Genomic DNA, 15,547 nt, shown 5'->3' on the forward strand with positions numbered 1-15,547 from the left:
TACAGAGTTTGAAATCTATCTTTAAATGGAAATTTATTCTTTTTTTTTTTTTTTTTGCTAGTTTTATTTTTTATTTTTTTATTTTTTTTATACATAATTTATTGTCAAGTTAGCTAACATACAGTGTATACAGTGTGCTCTTGGTTTTGGGGGTAGATTCCCATGATTGATCACTCACACACAACACCCAGTGTCATCCCAACAAATGCCCTCCTCAATGCCCAACACCCATCTCCTCTCTCCCTTGCCCCTCTTCCCCATCAACCCTCAGTTTGTTCTCAGTATTTAAGAGTCTCTTATGGTTTGCCTCCCTCTCTGTTTGAAACTATTTTTCCCCATGGTCTTCTGTTAAGTTTCTCAAGTTCCATATATGAGTGAAAACATATGATGTCTGTCTTTCTCTGACTGACTTATTTCACTTAGCATAATACCCTCCAGTTCCATCCATGTTGTTGCAAATGGCAGGATTTCCTTCTTTCTCATTGTCAAGTAGTATTCCATTGTATATATAAACCACATCTTGTTTATCCATTCATCAGTTGATGGACATTTAGGCTCTTTCCATAATTTGGCTATTGTTGAAAGCACTGCTATAAACATTGGGGTACATGTGCCCCTATGAATCAGCACTCCTGTATCCTTTGGATAAATTCCTAGCAGTGCAATTTCTGGGTCATAGGGTAGTTCTATTTTTAATTTTTTTGCGGAACCTCAACACTGTTTTCCAGAGCGGCTGCCCCAGTTTGCATTCCCCCCAACAGTGCAAGAGGGTTCCTGTTTCTCCACATCCATGCCAGCATCTGTTCTTTCCTGAGTTGTTAATTTTAGCCCCTCTTACCAGTGTGAGGTGGTACCTCAACGTGGTTTTGATTTGTATTTCCCTGATGATGAGGGACGTTGAGCATCTTTTCATGTGTCTGTTGGCCATCTGGATGTTTTCTTTGGAAAAGTGTCTATTCATGTTTTCTGGCCATTTCTTCACTGGATTATTTGTTTTTTGGGTGTTGGGTTTGGTAAGTTATTTATAGATTTTGGATGCTAATCCTTTATCCGATATGTCATTTGCAAATATCTTCTCCCATTCCATCAGTTGCCTTTTAGTTTTGTTGATTTTTTTCCTCTGCAGTGCAGAAGCTTTTTATCTTGATGAGGTTCCCAATAGTTCATTTTTGCTTTTATTTCTCTTGCCTTCAGAGATGTGTTGAGCAAGAAATTGCTGTGGCTGAGGTCAAAGAGGTTGTTGCCTGTTTTCTCCTCTAGGGTTTTGATGGTTTCCTGTCTCACATTTAAGTCTTTCATCCATTTTGAGTTTATTTTTGTGAATGGTGTAAGAAAGTGGTCCAGTTTCATTCTTCTGCATGTTGCCATCCAGTTCTCCCAGCACCATTTACTAAAGAGACTGTCTTTTTTTCCATTGGATGCTCTTTCCTGCTTTGTCAAAGATTAGTTGGCTATACATTTGTGGGTCCAGTTCCGGGTTCTCTATTCTATTCCATTGGTCTATATGTCTGTTCTTGTGCAGGTACCATACTGTCTTAATGATTACAGCTTTGTAGTAGAGGCTGAAGTCCAGGATTGTGATGCTGCCTGCTTTGGTTTTCTTTTTCAACATAAATTTGGCTATTTGGGGTCTTTTGTGGTTCTATACAAATTTTAGGATTGTTTATTTTAGATTTGAGAAGAATGCTGGTGAAATTTTGATTGGGATTGCTTTGGGTAATATTGACATTTTAACAATGTTTCTTCTTCCAATCCATGAGCATGGAATGTTTTTCCATTTCTTTGTGTCTTCTTCAATTTCCTTCATAAGTTTTCCATAGTTTTCAGCATACAGATCTTTTACATCTTTGGCTAAGCTTATTCCTAGGTATTTTATGGTTCTTGGTGCAATTATAAATGGGATTGATTTCTTGGTTTCTCTTCCTGCTGCTTCATTATTGGTATATGGAAATGCGACTGATTTCTGTACGTTGATTTTGTATCCTGCAACTTTGCTGAATTCATGTATCCGTTCTAGCAGTTTTTTGGAGGAGTCTTTTGGGTTTTCCATGTAGAGTATCATGTCGTTTGCAAAAAGTGAAAGTTTGATTTCTTCTTTGCCAATTTGGATGACTTTCATTTCATTTCGTTGTCTGATTGCTGAGGCTAGGACTTCCAACACTATGTTAAACAACAGTGGTAAGAGTGGAAATCCCTGTCGTGTTCCTGATCTCAGGGGAAGGTTCTCAGTTTTTCCCCATTGAGAATGATATTAGCTGTGGGCTTTTCATAAATGGCTTTTATGATGTTTTAGTATGATCCTTCTATCCCAACTTTCTTGAAGGTTTTTATTAAGAAAGGATTCCAAATTTTGTTAAATGCTTTTTCTGCATCTATTGACAGGATGGTCAATAGATACATATGGTATTTATCCTTTCTTCTATTAATGTGATGTATCACATCGACTGGTTTGCGAATATTGAACCAGCTCTGCAGCCCAGGAATGAATCCCACTTGATCGTGGTGAATAATTCTTTTGATATACTGTTGAACTCGATTTGCTAGTATCTCATTGAGAATTTTTGCATCCATGTTCATCAGGGAAATTGGTCTATAGTTCTCCTTTTTTTTTTTTTAATTTTTTTTTTTTTAACGTTTATTTATTTTTGGGACAGAGAGAGACAGAGCATGAACGGGGGAGGGGCAGAGAGAGAGGGAGACACAGAATCGGAAACAGGCTCCAGGCTCCGAGCCATCAGCCCAGAGCCCGACGCGGGGCTCGAACTCACGGAGCGCGAGATCGTGACCTGAGCTGAAGTCGGACGCTTAACCGGCTGCGCCACCCAGGCGCCCCTATAGTTCTCCTTTTTAGTGGGGTCTTTGTCCCACTAAGGAAATTTGCCTTCTTCCCACAGGACTCAAGGGAGAGAATTGCTCTCTCCGACTTTGCCTGGAAGCTAACTGGCAAGCCAGGTGCCGGCTCCCCTCCTCCCCAGGTGCGTGAACAGAGTGTAGTGGCCCCAGTCCGGAGAAAGGCTCACAGTTAGAGAGAGATTGGATCTTCTTCCATTTTTTTTCGATCCCTGGTCTGTGGTTTTTCTCTTGTCCAAATACAATCCTCCCTTTCACAACCTCTCTTTCTCTTCCTTTTGTCTCTTCACAGAAGGGGATCCCTCGTCTTCATTCTTACACTGTTTTATCTCTCACAGTTTGCAATCCTGCACCTATGGCTTTGCCACATTGTCCCTGTGGGCCCCTGGAGACATTTCTGTCACTCTGTAGCCCGGATTCCTGGAATTCCAAGTCTTCTGGCCTCAGTACTGCTGTGTTTGAGGGATAAGGGAACTGTGGGCCCCCCTACTTCTCTGCCATGTTGACTCCTTTAAAAACCTTTAGCTAGTTGTTGTGAAACTAAAGGAATCAAGCAAAAAAAAATATAATTAAGTATAAAAATACAATTAGTTTTGGTAATTGCTGAAAATAATTTTGTTTACAGTTAAGAAAATATGAAAAAATGACTTGTCATAGTTGTCAAACATGCTAGGTATTATGGTGCTGCTTTTATGGCATTTGACCCTGAGACTCAGAATTGTCTGAGGCAGCATAAGTTCTCCATTGTGTAAAGAAGACTGCATTTTCTTCATTATGGCTTTTTTTGGTGTCAGGGAGTTGGATCCTATGAAGAGTGAAGTCATATCCCTACTTAAGCTGATGAAAAGTTTATCAAACAAATTTGACAAAGGTTTCCTGTGTACCCACTATGTGCTTGGAATACATCTGTGAACAAAATAGACCCTTGCCTTGCGACTGGAGGGGATAGCAAACATGAAATGTATATAGTCGGTTAGAAGTGCGGGGAAACAATAGGGCAGGAAGGAGAGCTGGGCCTAGTGGGGTGGAGTGGAGCGGGGCAGATTGTAGGATTGTGCAGGTGGATGGGGGCAGGCCTCACTGAGAAGAGACATGGGAGCAGAGACTTGGAGGAAGGGAGGAAGTTTGGCGTGTGGGTAGCTGGAGAACATTCCCATAAAGGGACCATCTAAGGCAAGGGTCTGCGTGGAGGTGTACCTAGCCTATTGGAAGGCCATGGGAGTAGAAGGAGAAGGGAGCTGAGGCTGCCCCTGGGGTGGGATGTACCTTGAGTGAGGAAGCTCTCTTCTGAAGGAGAAAGCCTGAACTGCCAACATGCCAGCAGCTGGGGAACAAGGGCTTCACACTTGAAGGAGGTCTGGGCAGGACTCCTGGCAGCCCCCACAGAGCAGGATTTACAGGGATTGAGTCATTTCGTGTGGACAGGGTTTTAAGGGGGAATCCTATATTCTATGTGGAAAACCCAAGGGACTCCACTGAAACACTGCTTGAACTGATACATGAATTCAGCAAAGTTGCAGGATATAAGATCAATGTACAGAAATCAGTTGCATTTCTATACACCAATAATGAAGCAGCAGAAAGAGAACTCAAGGAATTGATCCCATTTGCAATCGTACCCAAAACCATAAGAAACCTCAGAATAAACCTCACCAAAGAAGCAAAAGGTCTGTACACTGAAAACTATAGGAAGCTTGTGAAAGAAATTGAAGAAGACACAAAGATATGGGAAAACATTTCATGTTCATGGATTGGAAGGACAAATATTGTTAAAATAAATATACTACCCCAAACAACCTACACATTTGATGCAATTCCTATCCAAATAACACCAGTATTCTTCACAAGCTAGAACAAATAATTCTAAAATTTGTGTGGAGCCACAAAAGACCCTGAATAGCCAAAGAAATCTTGAAAAAGAAAACCAAAGCTGGAGGCATCACAATCCCAGACTTTAAGCTGTATTACAAAGCTGTAGTCATCAAGACAGTATGGTACCAACACAAAAAAAGACACATAGATCAATGGAACAGAACCAAGAAATGGACCTACAAATATATGGCCAACCAATCTTCAACAAAGCAGGAAAGAGTATGCAATGGAAAAAAGACCATTTCTTCAGCAAACGGTGCTGGGGAAACTGGACAGCAACTTACACAAAATAGATTCAAAATGGAGGAAAGATTTAAATGTAAGACAGGAAGCCATCAAAATCCTAGAGGTGAAAACAGGCAGCAACTTCTTTGACCTTGGCTGCAGCAACTTCTTACTAGACATGTCTCCAGAGGCAATGGAAACAAAGGCAAAAATGAACTATTGGGACCTCATTAAGATAAAAACTTCTGCATGATGAAGGAAACAGTCAACAAAACTAAAAGGCAACCAATGGAATGGGAAAAGATATTTGCAAATGACATATCAGATAAAAGGCTAGTATCCAAAATCTATACAAAACTTACCAAACCCAACACCCAAAAAACAAATAATACAGTGAAGAAATGGGCAGAAGACATGAATGGACCCACTTTTCCAAAGAAGACATCCATATGGCTAACAGACACATGAAAAGATGCTCAACATCACTCATCATCAGGGAAATACAAATCAAATCCACGATGAGATACCACCTCACGCCAGTCAGAATGGCTAAAATTAACAACTCAGGCAACAACAGATGTTGGCAAGAATGCAGAGAAAGGGGAACACTTTTGTACTCTTGGTGGGAAGGCAAACTGGTATAGCCACTCTGGGAAACAGTATGCAGGGTCCTCAAAAAAAAAAAAAAAAAAAAAAAAAAAAAAAAAAAAAAAAATAGAACTACCCTATGACCCAGCAATTGCACTACTAGGTGTTTATCCAAAGGATTAAAAAAAATGCTGATTTGAAGGGGCACATGTACCCCAATGTTTATAGCAGCAATATCAACAATAGCCAAAGTATGGAAAGAGCCCAAATGCCCATCAACTGATGAATGGAGAAAGAAGATGTGATCTACATATGATGCTAAGCAAAATAAGTTAGAGAAAGACAAATGTCATAGGATTTCACTTATGATGTGGAATTTAAGAAACAAAACAGATGAAAATAGGGAAGGGAAGGAAAAATAAGATTAAAAAAAAACAGAGGAAGACAAACCATAAGAGACTCTTAAATACAGAGAACAAATTGAGAGTTTCTGGAGGGGAGGTGGTAGCGGGGATGGGATAAATGTATGATGGGCATTAAGGAGGGCGTTTGTTGTGATGAGCACTGGGTGTTATTTTTTTAATTTTAATTTTATTTTTTTAATTTACATCCAAATTAGCATATAGTGCAACAATGATTTCAGGAATAGATTCCTTAGTGCCCCTTCCCCATTGAGCCTATCCCCCCTCCCACAACCCCTCCAGTGACCCTCTCTTTGTTCTCCATGTTTAAGAGTCTCTTATGTTTTGTGCCCCTTCCTGTTTTTACATGATTTTTGCTTCCCTTCCCTGTGTTCCTCTGTTCTGTGTCTTAAAGTCATCATATGAGTGAAGTCATATGTTTGTCTTTCTCTGACCAATTTCGCTTAGCATAATACCTTCTCGTTCCATCCACGTAGTTGCAAATGGCAAGATTTCATTCTTTTTGATTGCCGAGCGCTGGGTGTTATATGTAAGTGATGAATCACTAAATTCTACTCCTGAAACCAATACTACACTATATTTTAACGAACTTGGGTTGAAAACCACCAAAGTCAGGGGGAATCCGAGGTTAGCATACTGGGAGCTATCCATGTAATCCCAAGGCACTTAGTTGACTGACAGTGATGGCATGCAAAGACACAAAATTGACATACAGCAGTTTTGCATAGATCAGACCAAGATAGGGGCTAAAGAATACTTTAAAGAAGATGAAAGTCATCCACCAGGGAAATTACAAAACACTTGAAGTATTTGCTGTACTTTTTTTTTTTCTATGTCTGAGAACCATGACTGGATAGTAAGCTGTAAGTAAGAAAGAAATAGATCTCACCCTTCTTTTGTGTGTATATCTGTCTGCTCAGGCTGCTGTAACAAAATCCCACAGACTGGGAGGCTTGCACGGCAGACATCTGTTTTCTCGCAGTTCTGAAGGCTGCAAGGTCAAGGTCAAAGTATCAGCAGGTTTGGTTTCTGCTGAGACCCCTGTGCCTGGCTTGTAGACACCCTGTTCTCACCCTGTCCTCACATGGTCTTTCCCCTGAGTGGCAACATTGCTCATGTTTCTTCCTCTTTTTACAAGGACACCAGTCATATTGGATTAGGGTCTCATCCCTATGACTTTAACTGTAACTACTCCCCTAAAGACCCTATCCGCAACTCGTGACATTGGGGGTTAGGGCTTCACGTACGAATTTGAGGGGAACACACACACTTCAGTCCGTAGCTGTATATGGTACCTTGTGGGGTAGTGCCCTGTGTTCTTTTAGGCATTTAGGGCCAGAACATTTTGGAGTTGAAAGGGTTACTAGAAGTGTTCAAATTTAACTTTCCCGCAAAGTCAGAATCCCTGGAAAATAGTTATTATTTCACTGGGGAGCTGAACTTTTCTGGTTGGCAAGTCTGATATATAGGGTTAATAACGTATAGCAGATAGAGGTAAAGGGAGAGGAGTGTGGGGGAGGTGTGCAGGCAGGCATTTTGAATTCCAAGGCAGATTTATCCGTAGTAATAAAAGGGGTCTGTCGGAGGAAACAATGATAACGAAAGTAGAAGTGATAACACTTTAAAAGCAGGGCCCAGAAAAGTAAGCGTAGCGCTGAGTTTGGGGCAAGGATCCCGGGGGCTGTCTAATCTCCATACCCTGGCTTCCCCACGGAGGTGCCCACCGCCCGCGGGAAGTTGTGTGGAGATGGAGATCAGGAATAATGTGCAAACAGAGTTATAGGATGTAGAAAATGTCATGATTCTGGGGAAGATGACCATATATTTTCTCTTCCAAACACGGGCATTGCTTAGAGTGACAGGGATGCCAGACGACAGGTGCACAGCAAGAACCCGGATGTGTGGTCACTCTAATATTTACAGGACTGTCGCCAGGGCAGGCTCAGTGGATCAGTGTGGATGCGGGCCCTGGGGACCTGTGATCCTCCTGGACCTCTGAGAAGTGACATTCTGCATGAAACTCTGTAACTGTTCCCTTTGGCCAAGCCGGGGCCCAAGAAGGTTAACGAGCGACACCTTTGAAATGTCGATCTCTGTACTACGCTGGCAACCCCAGAAAGGCCACGAAGTGCCCATTCCCTTTCCTTAACTTCAGCACGTTGATTGTTAACTCTTTCTCAGCTTTCAGATGTATATTTTAACCTTTCAATCGTCAAAACTCAATACCCGACAATACCTTCTTACTGTGGATTCATACAGAATTGAAACGTGTCACCAAATTCCGTGCCTTGGCAGTAGATTATGCAAAGTGTCATTTCCTCACAAAACATAACATAGAATCTGGAAAACAGAACTAGTAGAGTATCATCTTAAGTGTTTCGCAACTTTTTTTAAAGTAATCTGGGCATCCGGTGTGAGTCTCGAACTCACGACCCTGAGATCAAGAGTCATGTGCTTCACTTACTGAGCCAGCCAAGCGCCCCTCATATTAAATGTTAACGATCAGCCCAAGGGTGACAAAAGCCATGCACTCATCCTACATGTGCTTCTTTGGCAGGGGAGAGCAGAGGTAATAATCTACAGCTGAGCAACTGTCAGATGATTAGAGGCCAAAAGTCCTAGAGCTGGAAAATGTTATCAGCAGACTGCACATGTGAAAACCTGGGAAGGGGAGGCTGCTGAAGATGTGTTCCTACCTCCGTCCACACCCCTCCCCACCACATTTTTTAACCTTGCTGTTAAAGTTTGCGTTTTGTGTATGTATTTATCCTCCTCCACAGCAGCCCTAGGGTAGGCCCACCATCCCTCGTCCCAGCAACTGAATCATTATTGATCTAATTCAGTTAATTCTCCTTCCTTGTAATTCCCTTAGTCATGCGTGTGTGATGAAATCCTGGCCCATGAAGTGTTTGAAGCCAGCTGCGAAGATTCAGTCTTAAAAAGAGGTATGTGGAAACATACCCTCTCTTTTTTGCCTCTGGAGGTTGTGTGGTTGTGAAACCGGGAGCAGCTGCAGCCATCTTGTGATCATGAGGAGAGCTGGTGGAGGACAAACAGGTTGCTCAGGCCGGAGGCCAAGGTAGAAAGACAGGAAGTATTAAGATGCCTGACATATTGTTGAGTTGCTGAACTGTGGAGTTCAGCTGCCACAGTGGAACAGCCTTTCCTGTGGACTTGGCTTATGTCTTGAAACTCAGCAGTATAGTTGGTTTACAATTTGTATCTGATAGATTTCTAAAAGTTTGTGCAGGTCTGTGTCTGTTCTTCCTTGTTTCTGCTGGCCTTTTCTCCTGGAACCTTGTTTCCCGATTTGCCATTTATCTCTGCAGGGGCCATGGGCCTTAGAAAAATGGTATCCAGGGCTTCTGGGAGGTTGGGATAGAGGTACTTCCTCCATAGAGGATTTATATTTGCTTCTGCCAGATACCTGCGGGCTCTACTGGTCAGTGACACCTTAAACCCAATTCCTGGCTTGAGATTCCAGAAGGGAACTAGGCCTGCAAATCTGCCCCAGGCAACAAGGATGGGCTGCAGTCAAGACCCCTCCAGGACAGTTTCTTTCTCTTTCTTCTTTTTCTTTCCTTTTCTGTAGTCAGTGCCCAGCAACCTTCCCCTAGGAAGGTAGGGGATGGGAAGGATTGTTTCTGGTTCACACTTTCCTTGACAGGGGACTTTGGAGGGTATCAGCCGTAGGAAGCACCCCAGTAAGACCCCTGCCTGGGCGTTGATTTCTCCCTCTCCCTCAGGGAGGCCTCAGAACCCAAGTTCTTATGCCCTGGAGCAAAGTGGCTGAGCATTCCTTCTCTGGATTCAGGCTTTGCCTCAACTTTGGCCCAAGCATTTGCCCCCAACTTATCAGTTCTTTCATTTTTTTCCAGCATTGCTCTTCGTATCTCATCTAGCAACATACCCTTTTCATTGAGAGAGTTACTCCCCCTCTGTCATTAGTTTTGTGTGAGAAGATTCATTCATTACTGTTTCAGTCACTTGGGTCAGGAGTTTCTGTTGCTTTCAGGCAACTGAGTCCACTCTGGACACCTTAACGGCATTCTGGAGAAAATTCTGTCAGGACGTCTAAAAGAAGCCCAAAGCCTTTAATAGTAGGATTTGGGATGCAGTGCCTCAATAAGGATTTCTTAGTTGTTCTGGGAAAAGCTGTATAGGAGAAAAAAAATTGACTTGTAAAGGAGACGTGGCACAAATACGACAGCACAAAAGAAGAGTAACATTTATTATGGAGGGCTGATAGCCATTCAACTCTTGAGCTTTATCATCTCTGGACTAAAACTCTGGTCCCTTAGATTAAACAATGAGATTCTATTACTCAAGATGTGCAGATAACGTGACAGAATTGAGAGGGAGAACAAAGGGAAGGAGGAGGGGAGGAGGGGGAATAAGAGGAGGAGGGAGGGGAGGAAATAAGGGGAGAGAGAGGTGTTCTATCCTGTTCCCCCCTGGAAGCAAAAAAATGGTTCACCCCCATGTTTTCTGCTGTTTTGGGTCGGTCAGATCATACTGTGCCGTGAGTCCTGAGGTCTTGGGAGGCTTCCTCACTGGGACACAGTCATAGCCGTGACCCTGCCAAGTTTACACACAGTATGGTTTACGTTTGGCTTTGTTTTCAAGCTGGAAGCTTTAAATTATATTTAGAGCCACGTAGGTGTAGTGACTATAAAACCAATTTTAGCTAGACAGGATATCTTAGAAAACATCAGGAAGCCGGGATCTTGGGTCCACCTTGGTTTTCACGTTGCCTCTGGATCTTGAGAGAATCTCGACTTCTCTGAGCCTCTTGGCCCCTATCGTTTAGATAAGGGGTTCGACACGATGATCTTTAAGATTCAGATTCTGACACGCTGCTCTATGAATCCAGATTTACTTAAGATTTTAAAGCCTGTATTTGATGGCAAGTCACCAAGTTGATTTAATACTGTCCTCCTCCTTGCTCTATTTCCCTTATAGCCATCCCAGTCCTCGTGGGTCATTGCACTGTCACGGGGCTTTGCTGTGGAGGATGCCGTGGGGTACAGCTCAGACCCTGCAGGACCCAGCCCTGGCCGCTGGGCTGCCTGCTCAGACCCTGCCTGGGAAATCAGTGCCTCAAGTGAAGGGAGCTGCCTCACCCAACAGGATGTTCCTTCCTAGGGGACAACTCAAGTCCCAACACTGGCCTAGTGGGTCTAGGCGGCCCTAACAGAATACAACAAACTGGGGGGCTTAAGCAACGGACATTTCTTTTCTTATCTGGAGGCTGGAAGTCCAAGATCAGGGTGCCCGTGGGGTCGTTGGTTTCTTCTGAGACCCATTTTTATGGCTTACGGATGGATGTCTTCTTGCTGTGTCCTCACATGGCCTTTTTTCTAATTGCCCATCCCTGGCATCTCTTTCTCTATCTACCTTTTTATTTTCTTTTTTTCTCCCCAGTATTTATTGAGCTCCTACTATATAATGGGCACAAACACTGTGCCAGGACTTAGGGACGCAGCAGTGTGGAGGATGGACAGACAAGGGCCTGGCTCTCCTAGAGCTTCTGTTCGAGTTGTTGTTGTCTTACAAACAGGGTGCAGGGGTGAAGAGCACCTGGCTCTGGGGGGGCCCAAACAGACCAGGTTCAGCCACTCACCGCTGACAAAATCCAAAAGCAGAGAGATGAGTGGTGGTGAAATAAGAAAGGAATTTATTTCAGTGAGGCCAACACCAGGAAGACAGTGCATTGACGTCTCGAAGACATCTCCAAAGTGCTGAAAATCCTTCCAGGTTGATGTAAGGAGAATGTGGGACAGTGGGTACATGTAGGTGGGCAGTGAAGGGCAGGTTAGTCCTTGTCCTGGGGTCAGTCACATGGGGGCAGTCATATTGCTCGAGGGGGCATTTTCAGTTCCCATCGTGGATGCTTTGCTCCCAGGGTCTATTGCCTGAGTTAAGAGAGAAGCTGGAAAGAAGTTAATCAATCACAAAGTACAGGGTTGCCTGGGTGGCTCAGTCAGTTCAACATTCAACTCTTGGTTTTGGCTCAGGTCACGATCTCACGATTTTGTGTATTCGAGCCGCATGTTGGGCTCTGGGCTGGCTGCATGGATCCTGCTTGGGAGTCTCTCTCTGCCCCTACCCTGCTCACTCTGTCTCTGTCTCCCTCAAAATAAATAAATAAACTTAAAAAAAATAAAGAAGGTACAGATGGAGGTCAAAATGGAGAGAGTTGAATTCCTCTTCCAGTTTTGTCAAGATTTTTTTAAATTTTTTTTTAAATGTTTATTTTTGAGACAGAGAAGAGACAGAGCATGAACGGGGGAGGGTCAGAGAGAGAGGGAGACACAGAATCGGAAGCAGGCTCCAGACCCTGAGCTGTCAGCACAGAGCCCGATGCGGGACTTGAACTCACCAGCCGTGAGAACATGACCTGAGCCAAAGTTGGACACTCAACCAACTGAGCCCCCAGGCACCCCTCATTCATCTATTTTTTAAAGTTTATTTATTTTGAGAAAGAAGGAGACAAAGAGAGAAAGAAGGAGAGAGAGAGATAGAAAGAAAGGAAGAAAGAAAGAAAAAAAGAAGGGAAGAAAGAAAGAAAGTGGGGGTGGGGCAGAGAGAGAAGGAGGAAGAATCCTAAGCAGTCTCCATGCTGTCACACAGGGCCTGACGTGGGTCTCTATCCCATAAACTGTGAGATCATGACCTGAGCAGAAATCAAGAGTCAGATGCATAACTGACTGAGCCACCCAGGTGCCCCTATCCATTCATCTGTTGACAGACACTTAGGTTGCTTCCAAATCTTGGCCATAAATCTTAAGTGAACTCAGGTGTGTATAGATCTCTTCAAATTGATGTTTATATTTTCTTTGGATAAACACCCAGGAGTGGAATTGCTGGTAGTCTATTTTTAATTTTTTGAGGAACCTCCATACTGTTTTCCACAGCGGCTGCACCAATTTATTTTCCCACCAACTGTGCATAAGAGTTCCCTTTTCTCCTCATGCTCACCAATATTTGTTATTTTTTGTCTTTTTGATTCTAGCTAATCTGACAGGTGTGACACCTCATTGTGGTTTCCATGTGCATTTCCTTGACTATTAGTAACGTTGAGCATCTTTGCATGTGTCTGTTGGCCATCTGTATCTTCTTTGCAAAACATGTCTATTCATATCTGCTGCCCATCTAATAATCAGGTTGTTTGCTTTTTTGATATTAAGTTGTATCCTTTTTTTTTTTTTTTTTTGGTCAAAATTATTTCTGTTTATTTTATGGCAATTTTGAAAATCCCAAATATGTTTGCCTTACTTTTGTTATTTTAATATGGCAGAGTGGCTTGTTAATTGTGAGACATCTTTCCCCGTAGGTGTTCATCATTCTGTTATTACTCGGTTACTTGGCTGAGGAGAAATGTCACAATAATTGGCCATGGATTTCTCATCTCAGTTTTTTTTTTTTTTTATTAAGTTTTAAATTTTAATTCCAGTATAGTTAACATACAGTGTTATATTAGCTTCAGGTGTAGAATCTAGTGATTCAGCAATAATCTGTAGATTATTTAGTGCTCATTGTGATAAGAGTTGTGTAAGTTTTAAAATATATTCTAAACATGAGCCCCTTGTTGGATGTATAATTTGCAAATATCTTCTTCCATTTAGTAGTGTGCCTTTTCACTTTGTTGATGGTTTCCTCTGCTGTGCAAAACTTTGTAGTTTGATGTAATATTATTTGTTTATTTTAGCTTTTGTTGCCCTTGCCTGAGGAGACTGACCCCTCAAAATAGTGCTAAGACTGATGCCAAAGAGCTTACTGCCTATGTTTCTTCTAGGAGTTTTATGGTTTCAGGTTTTACATCGAGTCTTTAATCCACATTGAATTTATTTTTGTATATTGTGTAAGATATTGGTCCAGGTTCGTTCTTTTGCATGTAGCTGTCCTATTTTCCCAACATCATTTATTGAAGGGGCCGTCTTTTCCCCATTGTATATTCTTGCAGCTTGTTATAGATTAACTGACATATATAAGTGGGTTTATGTCAGGGCTCTCTATTCTGTTCCATTGATCTATATGTATATTTTCATGCCAGTACCATACTGTTTTGATGACTATAACTCTGAAGTATAGTTTTAAATCAGGGAGCATGATACCTCCAGCTTTGTTTTTCTTTCCCAAGATTACTTTGGTTTTTTGGGATTTTTTGTGTTTCTACATAAACTTTAAGACTCGTTGTTCTAGTTCTATGAAAAATGCCAGTGGAATTTTGATTGGGATTGCATTGAATCTGTATATTTCTTTGGGTAGTATGGACATTCTAATAATATTAATTCGTCCAGTCTATGAGCATGGAATGTCTTTCCATTCATTTGTGTCATCTTCTATTTCTTTAATCAATGTCTCATGGTTTTTAGAGTACAGGTCTTTCATCTTGATTAACTTTATTCCTAGGTGTTTTATTCTTTTTGATGCAATTGTAAATGGGATTATAGCCTTGATTTTTCTTTCTGATAGCTCATTATAAGCATATAGAAAAATTACTCTTTCTGTGTATTAATTTTGTATCTTGTGATATTATTGAATTTATTTATTAGTTCTAACAATTTTGAAGTGAAGTCCTTATGGTTTTCTATATATAATATTATGCCATGACAATTTTACTTTTTCTTTTCCAATTTCCAATTTTTCTTTTCCAATGACTTGTATTTCCTTTTATTGCCTAATTGCTGTGGCTAGGACTTTCAATACTATGTTAAATGAAAGTGGTGAGAGTGGACGTCCTTGTGTTGCTACTGATTTTAGAGGGAAAGACTTCAACTTTTCACTGTTGAGTATGATGTTAGCTGTGGGTTTGTCACATCTGGCCTTTCTTATGTTGAGGTATGTTGCTTCTATATTTACCTTGATGAGAGTTTTTATCATAAATGGATGTTAAATTTTGTCAAATGCTTTTTCTGCATGTATTGAAGTGATCATATTATTTTTATTCTTTATTTTGTTAATGTGGTATATCATGTTGATTGATTTGCAGATGTTGAACCAAGATTCTTGCTTCCCTGGAATAGATCCCACTAGATCATAGTGTATGATACTTTTAATATATTGTTGAATTTGTTTCACTAATATTTTGTTGAGGATTTTTGCATCTGTGTTCATTAAGGATATTGGCCTATAATTTTCTTCTGTGCAGTGTCTGTCTGGGTTCAGTATCAGGGTAATGCTGGCCTTGTAAAATGAGTTTCAAAGTGTTCCTCCCTCTTCAATTTTTTGCAATAACTTGAGAAAGGTGTTAGCTCTTCTTAAAAACTTGGTAGAACTTGCCTGTGATGCTCTCTGGTCCTGGACTTTTCTTTTTGGAGAGTTTAAAAATTAAAATATGTTCAATTTTGTTACATATAATCAATCTATTCAGATTTTCTGTTTCTTTGTGATTCAGTGTTAGAAGGTATTTTTTAGGAAGTTATCCCTTTCTTCTATGTTTTCTAATTTTTTAGCATACATTATTCATAATATTCATAGTCTCTTAAGATACTTTGTATTTCTGTGGGTAACTTCTTCCTTTCATTTCTGATCTTATTTATTTGGGTTCTCTCTCTCTCTCTCTCTTTATGAGTCTGGCAAGAGGT

Source organism: Acinonyx jubatus, chromosome A1 (genome assembly GCF_027475565.1).
Source record: "Acinonyx jubatus isolate Ajub_Pintada_27869175 chromosome A1, VMU_Ajub_asm_v1.0, whole genome shotgun sequence".
Classification (NCBI taxonomy): Eukaryota; Metazoa; Chordata; class Mammalia; order Carnivora; family Felidae; genus Acinonyx; species Acinonyx jubatus.